Below are 12,628 nucleotides of genomic sequence, written 5' to 3' on the forward strand. Positions count from 1 at the left end.
TCGAAGGACATTGAAGAGATTGGATGATGAAAAGAGCGAGAGAGAGAGAGAGTGAAGAGATGGAAGCTCTCCAATTACTGGCAGACTCACTTTACTGCAACGCCGACTGGGCAGATCCGAGCGGCCAGATAGTGTCATTGCCATCGTATTTGCGCCATTGTTTACATCTGGCGTCTCGAGATGTTGTGCTTCAGCCTCTACTCCACAGTGACAGGTATAATAGTTCCGACGAGGAATCTTTTTTTTTAACGTAACGCCAACACGTAACGCACTTGGTCGCTATTCGCCTAAAGATATGCAATCGACATCACGCATCAACACTAACAGCGCTCTAATTACACAGCTTTAAGCCGTTTTTTTGTCATTGGGGTACACATTTGGGTTTCAAAAGAGAAACTTTTCATCAAATCCACCCAAGAAGACACAGAGGACGTGTAGGGCGCAGCTTCCCGCTACGCAGAAACAAAAACTTTCTGGCTCATTAGTGCCACCGGCTAGTCCTCGGCTCACATGTCGCTCACACTATGTGTGTGTTTGTTTTCTTCTTTCTCTTCTTCCGCAGCGCACTGGTGGAAGCGATTTGCCGCAATGGCCAGCTTAATTAAACAGAGGACAGGGGTCCTTGCACGCGGGTATGAAATTGATCCCGTGCGCGCGCGCTCATCCTTTCCCCGGGGCTAGAAGAGTTAGAGCCGCGGTGCCGCACATACACAGAGGAAGCAATTTTTTGGGTCGGTTACGTACGTTACACTGTTTTTTTTTCTTTCGTTCTACCTGTTCCCTTCTTTGTTTTGTCACGCTCCAAAGTTGCGCTAATGAGCGCGCGGCAGCGACGGTAAGCAAACGCGAATGGTAGGGGAAAGCGGGGCAAACTCGAGCATCCTTTAGTTTAAGCATTTGCTCACAGGAAGGCAAAATCCCAAGGCTCAAAATGTAATCGTTGGAGTGTTTCTATAAACAGCATGTGAGTTGAATAATTCTTAATTCAAAAATGACCGAGAAAATTTCAAACTAAGATTTAGTGTCAGATTGATGTATTTTATACCACTTTCAAGTCACTTTCAAATGTGCATATAATTATTCACCGCATCCAAGATGTTTTTGAGCAGCTGTCAAATGGTGTATTTGCTTCAAAATGAAATTTCAGTTTTTAGGCATGATTTTCAACGCATAACAAATAACTGTCAAACTCAACACAGCTTGAATCGTGTTGAAAATCATGATGAAGAAATTAAACATTATTATGATGAAAATGAAATATAAGATTTATGTGCATTAACATGTTGCTCGCGGTGAATAACAATGTTTACATTCGAAAGTGACTTGGAAAACCATGTAAGCTTTAATATGTCACAGGGATGCGTAGAAGTTTTGCATGGTATATTTTTTGGATTTTTTGTTTCTACACAATTCGTCTGAGGAAACAAGGCAATTGAATGCATAGTTTTATAAAATATATTAAAATGCTTCACGTGGGGCAAAATGGGCAGTCATGCTTGAGACAAACAAGGGACAGATACTTTTGACAGACTTGGGGTGAGGGTATTTTTTCCACACAATAATGCTCTCAGGAACAGCTGCAAAATATTCGGCTTCGTGGATTGAAACGTGTAAAAAGTGATCTAGTTTTAATAATAGATTTTTGGAAAAAAAAAATTAAACGGCTTTGCTTAACAGCAAAAGAACAAGGTGGGAAGAGAAAACATGTCAAAAGCTTTGGCAGCATTATCTAAGTGCTGTTGTTGTGGCCCGTATTTATTTATTTTATTTATTTATTTATTTCGACAATTTTAGGGTCTGGAACTACATACATACCCTTGTCACTTAAATATATATGTTAAAAATAAGCCTGCCTGTTACCGAGTGAGTACGAATCTAATATCTTTGTTTTAAAGCTCTGCGAAGTCAATTGGAAGTCAAAAGATTCAAAATGAGTATTGAACTGTCTACGCATTGTCAATTGAGGGTCGTCGTAGGAGGCTAAAGTTCTCCTGTACTCATTTTGTAGAAATGCACGTTGTCTATGAGTTCTTGCTGGTGTGTACATGGGGATATTTCGGCGATGTTCGAAAGACTGCAGCCCAAGCAACACACATCGCGTGCGGAAGTCAGGCATATTAAAATTTCCCCTCCAAGGGAAGCAACGCACCGCGACTCTAGTAAATCTACGCTGCACAGATTCAAGTTTCGCACAGAGCCCTATAGTTTGAGGGCACCACGCTACACAGCTGAACTCAAAGATAGATCGCACTAGACAATTATTCAATGACTTTAAACACAAAGGATCTCTAAATTCAGTGGATTGTCGGATAACCAAACCTAACATTTTGTTTGCTCTGACAGTAATGTTCTCAATATACGTCCTGAAGGTGAGTTTCTCGTCCAGTTCAACGCCCAGATCCCTTGCTGTAGTACAGCGTTGTAATTCTGTTTCGTTAATATACGTTTTGGCGAACTTTTATGTTACACTTTTTCCATATGTTTACGCTTTTTTCATGCTATTTTGCAAATTTTACCTATAGATAAATGATGGAAGCATATAACAACGTTTAAAAGATTGTATTTAGTGGAAAATTCAAAGCAATATTCATTCAACTGCCTAACATGCCCATTTTGTCCCGCTTTGCCATAAATATGTAGATGTGTACTAGCACCGATACACATTTTTCGGGCCAAAGTAATTCGAGCCTGATTTGTGCGAGCACCTTGTGCCTGGTCCTGTGCATGTACGTGCAAATCATTGTATGGGTGGGTGTGTGTGTGTGTGAATTTGTGTGTGTGTTTCACGCTTCAGGTCCTCGGGTTAGGACGATGAATTTTAATGGTTTAACGTCCTTCAAACTGAGCTTGTTTTATCTTGTCTTTTTCATATTAATCATATTCTTTAATTACTAGTTTTACTTTATTCCTTTGTTTTATGTGTTTATCCATTTTGTTATTGTTTTGTTCAATAGCTTTTTATTACTCCATCTTATGTTTGTTCTTTCCTTTCCTAGTTTAGAAGACAGTTGTTTGTTATCTTTTCATTACTTTATTAACCACTTATGTATGTTGTCGCTGCTACTTGTTTTTTTTTTTAATTTATTTTATTTGTATGTTCATATTTGTCTGTACATGATTTTTTTGTTTTTAAAATTGTTTGTTGTTTCCTATTTCTCTAACAACTCCTCTCCACTTCCACCACCCACAATGTTCACACAAGTGTGTGTGTGTGTGTGTGTGTGTGTGTGTGTGTGTTGCTCTTCTCCATACTTTTCTCCCCCTTTTAATTGGCATTGCTTTACATTGCTGTCATGCGAGCTGGAAGGTTTAATCTAACTTCTTGCTCCTCCCTCCCCTCCCCCCATCCCCATTCCACCCCTTTGTTACCAATTTCTTAACGCTCCCTTTTCCACACACACACACACACTCACACACATGGACGACGCCCACGTTACACCATGTTTTGCCCGAAAAACTTTTCACTAAACGAAAGAAACAAAAAACAACATACGGAAAATAAAATGTCCTCCATTATGGTACATGTGTGTGTGTGTGTGCACGCTCGGCAAGGAAAGTTTCGCAGCGACGGGTTTTCTTTTCCATCACGTTTCCATCACGGCGCTTTGGCGGGGGGGGGGGTGGGTAACGTTCCTTAAACGGGGCGTGTAATTTTCGAATCCGTGTATGTAAATGCCTGCCACCGGGGGGGCGGCGGCGGGCGGTAAAAAGGTTGAGTGCTCGTGCGCCTTCTCAGCCCTTCTTGGCGCTTCGCGCGCCCCATCACCGCCACCGTGGTCGTCGTTGTCGTCAAATTAGATAAAAGTTTATTAGCATTACCTGGTAGCAGCCTCCGGTTTCGTTTGCTTTCACCCAATAAACCACGGCTCGCGCACCAAGAAGTGGGACAGGAAGGCACGGGGTGAGCGGCGGCGGCGGCAAGAAGCAAGGCAAGAAATTAAGTAGTTTTTATTAGCAGCATCATAATGAGCCAACATCTTCCAGCGGTTGTACTTTCTCCGTCTTGTAATTTTAACATTTTCCTCCCTCTTCTCCTCTCACTCTCACACACACAGACACTCTGTCCTGCTCGATCCCGTTTCATCCCTGCACGCTTTCTCAGCAAACGTTCTTTTTTATACGTCCTTAGTGCTTGGCCCCGGTGTAACGTCGCCCCGAACCACGCGATGGCAAGTCGAAGTTGCTTCCTTCGCGGCAGAATGTGTGTGTGTGTTTGTATTTAAAATTCATAAGAAGCACAGAGCACAAGAAAGCTCATATAAATGGTAATGATACCGGGTGCTTTCCCACTGAAACGGGGGATTCGTACCTTGGGCGTGTAATGGTGCAGTATCGGCTTTTATTTTGCATGCCATAAAGTTGCGAACTGCACGAGTTTGATGGGTTTTGGGTACGTGTGCAGGTGTCTATCTCGTACCACGGGCACGTCTGCCTGACGGGTGCCTGAACCATTACGAGCGTGGAGTAGGGATGCCGCTTCTCGTTCGGTTGGAAAAGATTAATTTAAACGCGCACCATTTTTATAGACCTCGCCCCTGTTTTGCGAACGACGCCCATCACGGCGGATGATTGGACCAAGTTTTATGCCACCTACTCAGCTACTTATCCGCTGCCTTGCAGGAATGTGTATGGGGGGGGGGGGGCGTTTGAAGAACGTTTCGTGCCCTCTGAGGTGAGATATATTAATGCGGAAAGTGGTTTTCATCGTTCCCGGCGCCCGCGGGTGCTGTTTTTGGCCGTGTTTCATGATTAAACGCAGAGCTTCCCCCCCCCGGGGAGGTGGAAAAGATGGCTGTAAGAAAAGCACCCCCGCAGCCTCCCCCTCTAGCTGGCCTAATGGCAGGAGGGGCGTTTCCTATTGCATCCCGACGTGATTGTAGCAATTTCACGCAGCGAGGTGCGCTTTACGCTTAAAACGCCTAAAAGTATGCAGCGCGCAGAGCAATATTGCAATAACAAGTTGGTATTAGCCGCTTCAGTTGCTTTGCTGTTTGTTCTTTACGGTACTTTATGATAGAGGAGAAAATTAAAACAAGAAACTTAAAAGGAAACGAATGCGTGGGCAAGAAACGAATCAACAAAAAAAAAAGAAATAATTTTGTAATTCAACCCCGCTTCTTCGACCGTCTACAAGTCAGTCAGGGTAGGGTTAAATCAATCTCAGTTGGTGAACTGCTTGACAAGACATGCAAAGTGAAGCAATAACCCTTCGCCTCTTCTCGCACTGTCCTACCGGTGGTAATATTTACGAGCTGTCGGGTTCAATTCGGTTCTTCCGCCTCGGTGCGCTCGCTCAACAGCTTCCATGCATTACATAGTTTACGTAATGGCGTAAAAAATTGAGATGTTTCAATCCAGGCCTTCCAGGCGGGCAGCACTTCTGGAAAACTCCGTTGCCGGTATTTTAATTATGGGCTTAATGTAGAATGCTCGAGTTGATCTGATCGTTTAACTGTTTCACATACAGCTGATTATATGGAACTGAAAGATGTAGAAAAATATATTTATTTTAGGAAAGGAAATATGCTCTGAGGGTATTGGTGCATCTCGTATACATCAATATGACGCATACTCCATCTTTCGCAAGTCACATTTTATAATCCATTATGTCTCACTCTTTTTCTTAAGGTGGAACGTTACACAATTAATGGATGCGCCCTATTTTGCGAACATAAAAAAAAATGAAATAAATTTTGAACATGATTCTTTTTTTACGTTACACGGATGAGGCTGCTCCAATGGCTGTGTGTACGGATAGAAGCTAGTAGAATGTTCCTTTTTCTAATTGATTTTCCTTTCAAATAGCTTTGTCAGTCAATATCGCAGAGAAACACTCATTAAAATGACGTTTTTCTTAAACTCTTAGCAGCTTCTGTTTTAAATTAAATTATTTTCAAAATTGGCTTTTGATAAAACAGTTGCCAAGAGTTTGATACAGTTGCCTTCCGCCCGCTAAAGGACCTGTGCCACAGTGATTTTCCGCAGTGCAATGACTTGTCGTCACTGTACCAAAACATTGAAACGGAAAGTGTGGCAAAATATTAGATGATTTTTAACACTTGAAGGTCTGAAAAACAGGCGAGTTTGTATGAGAACTGCAAGCGAAAGAGTAAAGAAACGAGGGAAAACTGTTCCAACTTAAATGATTATAGCATGAAAAGGAGTACCTAGGGGCAGTTGATATTTTCAGGAAATGTTAACAACATATTGATTCAATAATCTGTTAAGTTTCGTATGCAGGAGATCACAGGGAAAATAATGCGAAGTCTCTAAACATTTAATGAACTGAAAGTACCTACATAAACATATTTTATAAAAAGCTCGATTTATAGCTATTCAAACAAAATGTTCAGCTAAACTGCGTGAAATAAGAGGAAAACCCTTGTAATATAAAGCTATGTTGCCGACCATCAGGGAGGTTTGATTTGGTATAATTAAAACTGAAGCAAAAACACTCGCAACTATGTCATCGGCAAACACATTTTTTAAGTTCACAATCGTCATAGTGCTCAAATTAATGGACAAAAATGAGTGAAACTGTGGGTTAAGCAACCATCCTACTATCAGTAAACCCTGCTTGGATATGAAGGATTGCAAAAAAAAAAAACATTTTGAAGCCTAATGTCCGCCCACGAGACCGCTGTGTGTAGTATTTTCCCATGTTTTGCCTACATGCAGGCGTGTTGTGATGTTGCACTCTCGCTCGCTTGTCACAGCAAAAGCTACTTAATAATGAGTTGGTAGGTGGCTTAAAAATCGTACATACACACACACACACACACATACACATATGAACCTAAAAAAACAGTATAAACTGTGACGTCTGCTGTTCCATTATTGCCTTTGCCCTCCGCGCTGCCGCAGCTATACAGGATCATCTGCTAACATTAGTCTTGGCACTTTGCTCCCTCTAGGCCAACGTTTAGCCGGCTGAGGCGCAGCGCTAAAGTGAAGAGATACTGCATACTCACGCTCACACACAGGCGCGATTTAATCCTGCGCTTTGCCGTGTGTGTCCCAATAATGGGTGCCATTAGTGTTGGCGGGCGGCTAAATGGAAAGCATTCCATCGCCATCGGATACCACAACACAACAATGGAACTGCCTGGGACTAGCCCGCATACAAAGCTGCACCCAGAAGAGCGTATGTGTGTGTGTGTGTGTGTGTGTGGGGGAGAGATGGAGAGAGAGATAGAGAAAGCGAGTGCATTATCGAAGCACTTTGAAGAATGCAGCCGGCCCGGGAAGAAAATTGGCTCCCGCGCCGAGTAAGAAGGTTTCTTTATTTTTTTTTGCAACACTCTTGAAGGATGCGAACCCCTCTCCTGCTGCTGATGCTGGTGCAGGAGGCCGGCATTGTTGGGTCGGTTGGCGGCGGCCTCTCTAGCCGGTAAGCGATATGGTTCCGTGAAATAACATAAACATATCACCTACACGAGATTATCGGTGGCGAGGAACTGATTTTGTTCATTTGTTCGGGGTTCCCTTTCATTGATCCCGTGCGCCCGTTCACACATCACGCACCGACACACACACACACACACAGATGGGCGCGGACACACACAAAAGGATGAGCTGGGTGTGTTAAATGTTTGCTCTGTCCGTGTTCACACAACAACAAAGCCAACAACGGGCAGCCCACTTGTGTTCCGCATTCTCGAGGTAACGCAAATCCCTACACATGGGCATCAAAGAGAGCGACACACACACACACCGCGGAAAAAGGACCCGGTATGCATATGTGGTCGGTCCGGGTTTGCTTAGCTGGGCCGTTAAGGAGGGCTCAGCCCAAAGAAAAAAGAAAAACAAAGGACAATCGGATGATGCGCGTATTACAGTCTTGACACCGTTGCTGCTGCTTGTGTGCGATGCGGCCTGGTAGAACAAAACGCGGATGAGCCGGCGTGACTGTGCCGCTCCCGGGGAAGATGCCGTGTCTTGTGCCACGGCCTGGTGGTAAATATTTTGCCTATGTCGAACAAACAATTGCATTATCGCGAATGCGCGCCACAAAAAGGAAAGGGAAGCGGTGGAACGTCTTACCGTTTGGGCAGGAACAGTGTGCCGGGAAGGAAGTATGCATTTAATCCTAATCCATGATTGAAGGCCTGGCGGAGGAGTGGAGGATGCAGTAGCCATGATTCCTCCATGGTCCGGTCAGCAGAAAAGCGATTACCAGTGTGTGATGTGGTAATGCGTTTTTTGTTGGTTGGTTGAGGCAATTCGAGGGAAGTTTAAAACACGTGCTGAGTGTGTTTGTGTGTGCCTCGTAGAGTGCATCATTAACGATGGGAGATGCTCCACGCTGAGTGGCTGGGAGTTGGGTTTGGTGAGCTAAACTCTTTAGTGAGTTATGAAAACTTGGGCCAAACGATGTTGAGTTTGAGAGGTGTGGACTTAAAAATACTCCTCTTTTCCAGATTAAATCCTTGATAGAGTTGATGAATTCACGAGTGAAGAGAGCTGAGTTGAACTCTAGAAAGAGTTATTTTACTCACAAGTCATCTCATCCAACAAGCGAGAGCTACTAGTCGATGTGGAGAATCAAAACTTAGCTCTCGGAAGAGTTGTTTTAAGCTTAATGATGAGTTATTTGCTGAATAGTGCGCAGAGCGCTCAGGGACACTCATCTAAAAAAAGCATGTCAAAGTCACGAGTGGTTTATTGCATTGTGTGTCTATAGATACCAGTCAGAGTGAAGAGTGGAGTCACTTCATCATACATCTTCTTTTTTGCTCTCTCCGAAGAGCTATCTAATGTAATGTGGAGAGATACCTCTTTTATCAACAGATAATTCTTGAGTACCTCTATGCGTGAGTTGCTGTTTTATCACTCTTCAATATTTAACTCTTGAGAGAAAGTATTTTCCACTCTTTAGTCATTGAATGTGGCGTAAGTGAGTTTCCGGTGATGGTGCGAAGAGTTAATATATTGATAGAGTTTCTGAGCATTATATGCAGCTCACGAGTGATTTAATTCCGCAAGAGATTTAATTAAATATTCGGGGAACGTTGAAGCACCTGAAAACAGTTAGTGAGCTCTTGATATACGTACTTTATGGATGATAAAGAGGTGAAGCGTCACTTTGTGGAACTATGACGCTCTTTGGAACTTTGCGGTTGATTAGCACTATGTGTAGGGTTCATGATAGAACTTGAAGGCTTGTTAAGAATGTGTACCAAAGTTGGTGGAACTTTATAGCTTTTTAATGCATGACATCGGTACAAGGTGGCTCTTGTCAAACTGTGAATGACAGACGCCTTCCCGTGTTTTGTGCTCCAGTTATATTAGTTATTTGAAGCAGAAATGATTTTGAGTAAATTTTGATTTAACTGTAAATTATTTAAAATTCTGTGAACGTTATGACCATTTAAAGTTCACAAACAAACATGCACAATTTATTGAGTTTATTTCAATGTTGACGTCTTGCTTGAAAATAAAACACAAAGAAAAATAATCCCCTTCAATGTAACATCAGGAAGCAGCTTAGGCGCTATTTGGAAGGACCACCTGAGACTTTGATGCTGTTTTATCTACTGCAAAAGGCGAACACAATAACTTTTTACGGTTGTTATATTAAACTCACTGCACCGCAGTAATTTACTCCACTAGTACACAAATAGCTCCAGCAACTTAACTAATGTTGTGTACTCTGGTTGCTCTATAACAGTTACTCGGTTACTCGAATAACAGTTCCGTGTGTGTGTGTGTGTGTGTTGTCCTCCCATAACCTCCGGGCTCACGATCCACCTCACCGTCCGGATGTTTCGCATCTTCCGCTGTCGGTCCTGATTGTGCTAATTACTCACGATTGTAGCCTTCCAAAGCCCGTCCTACCCACAATTGTGCCACAACCCTCAACAGCTCAGCACCATCGCGAAACCATCCGCCCCACACACCGGGCCCACACAAATCGGGTACACAATTTAGGCAACTGTCCGAAATGCTTCGCTCCATTAGTCGTATTGGGCTGAGTGTTCTAGCCGGGCGCCCGTCCGCTGGGACCAGGGAAGGACGTCCACCATCCGCCAAGAGCGGCTTCAGCTTCAGGAATCAAATGTCTTCCTTTTTGTTGTTCGTTCTATTTCGTTCGCTCTCGCTTCCCATTTGCCGTTTGTGCCTTGCTATACCTGTCTGCCTGCCGCTACTAGCACCCTGGTGCCGTGGGTAGGGAGAGCTATTAGTGCGAAAGAAAGCAGTGCCCCAGCAAAGCAACTCTTCTTCGGCTCTCCAGGACTTTTTGCTGAGTTTCTTTATCGCCCTTCCCATCCCATTACCATCCCCTCCAATGATTGAACCGTTCTCGGTGGGGGCTGCAACCGGAACCAACCTATCGAAAGCCGCAGCGCGTACGCGTACCAGCAACACGCTCACGGTCCGTTTAATGGCTGGATCTGGTTGTGTGCCGAGTGTGGAATCGATCGAGCTTTTCGTGCAGTGCGCAAACGGTGCCAGACCGGAGGGAGGGCGAGCTGCCCGATACGGAAAGTGAAAGGATGGCTCGATGTGTGGCACACGGGCCTTTCCACGGGCAGGCAAAACACACCAATCGATAACTCGGCGCGCACGGGACGTCGGGCAAGCATCGGCGTTTGGAGTTCGACTGCTGTCCGTGCTGCTGTAATGCCCAAAACTCGCCCCCGTTTTTGTGCGCTAGGATGGATGCTGCCCTTTCCCCCCCCCCCCCTTCCCTCTCGTACGGTTATTTCGGTTTTCAGAGGTTTGTTCAGGTTGTGAAAACGCTTTGTGCTCGGAATTGATCCCCCCGCTCGTGCCATGCGCCCTGCCCCGCGAAGCTGCAGGATTAAATGGAAGAGTGGGCGATGGGGGGAAGAGCAAAGAGGGCTGTTTTGTTAAGCATTATTCCCCCCCACCCCCCGCGCTGGACCGGTACGAACGGTGCGTGCTGTTAGTAGAGTTTCATTTAATCGTGAAACACAATGAAACGCACATGAGCCATCCGCCGCTGGTGGGGTGGTATTGGTTGTTTTTTTTTGCCTTCGTTTTCTTTCCTCTTCTGTGCCGAGGATTTGCCTTTTGGGAGGCACAATATGTTTGTGTGTGCGAACGCAATGGCAACATTCGAGAGGAAAAGCGCAGCATACTGGATGAGCGTTTCAGGATTCGGATCAATACAAAGATGGAGGCGTAGGCTGGCTTTGGGATCAAACAGCGATGCGAATAACAAAAAAATGAAGGGGGTGGAGGGGAGAGTGGAGCGAGGGGGAAAGTGCCTTTGATTTTCACACTGTGCGATTGTTGCGAGCCGTTGTGTCTTGCTGGTGTAAGAATGGTGTGTAAGAATGAGGTACAAGAGCTCAGCAAACGATGGATACTTGTTGGAGCTCTTGAGATATTTGCCATGTTTTTTCCTGATGTTATATACACAAAATATTACGGATATATTTAATGCAGTTTAACTGAGTGATTATTGCAATAAATTATTTTAAACAAGTGTGAAACAAAACGTAAACTTCATCGCAAAACAATTAAAGTAATACTTATTTAAAGCCATTCCGCACAAATCAGCGCCATAATACATAATTTATAATAGGCTTTTTTCACCACTATCACAGAACTATCTCGTAGTGCTGCGACAACCGGTTGGGCTAGTGTCTTGCCTGTCGTGGGTTCAATGCTTATCAGCGCCGTGAATACAAGGAAGTTATATTGCAATAGTGTATTACAGCGTTGTTACCAAGGATTATAGGTATCTTCTTTGGAGTGTTTTACCAAGCAAAAGAAGAAGAAGAAGAAGATAATATCATTAGGCCCCGTAGTGTTTTTTGTGTACACGAATTATGCATTCTTCTCAAACAACTAAGCTATATTCGTTTGCTATCAAAGACTTTGCAAATATTCTGACAATGAGGTACACAATCAAGAATGCTTTTTTTCCTCTGTATGAAGTAAGCTACTGCTTAATCGGTTGTCAGTTGTAGGAGTAGATTCGTGCACTGCCAAGGATCCAAATGAGATTAGACATCCTTTCGGTCGTACAAGATATATCCTTCCTTTAGTATCATCATGCCTCTAGAGTCGCACAACTTGCACAAACAAGAAAGTAGCACAACAACCAACTGTGTGTATAGTGTACATTTTGTGTGTGTGTGTGTGTGTGTGTGTGTGTGTGTGTGTGTGTGTGTGTGTGTGTGTGTGTGTGTGTGTGTGTGTGTGTGTGTGTGCTTTGAGGAAATCAAACAAACAAAAAAACTATTGCAAGCCATAAAAACAGGGATGCTCAATGCATTTCGAAAACTGAATTTTCACCGAAACTTTCCAAGGGTCCCGGTACACCATTTACCCTTTGGCTGGCGGATAAATGTAGTGCGAAAGCAGAAAACCCCCCGCACAAAAACACAATCTACAACCAAAAGTGTGTGTGTGTGTGTATGTGTGTGTGAGAGAGACAGGAAAGCTGCGGCGCTTCTTTGTTGTGCCACTCTTCCTCTTCATTGCAAGCCGTGAAAATCGCAAAGAAGTCCGAGAGTGCCATAATAAAACGCTTACAAATTGTTCCGGTACATAATTCCCTCGGCCACTGCGTTGATGGGGAAGCAGAGGGCGGGGGGGGGGTTGGTAGTATACATATATATGCACACATACGCGGTTGCCCGAGCTGCTATAT

The sequence above is a fragment of the Anopheles arabiensis genome, chromosome X, assembly GCF_016920715.1.
Source record: "Anopheles arabiensis isolate DONGOLA chromosome X, AaraD3, whole genome shotgun sequence".
Taxonomy (NCBI): domain Eukaryota; kingdom Metazoa; phylum Arthropoda; class Insecta; order Diptera; family Culicidae; genus Anopheles; species Anopheles arabiensis.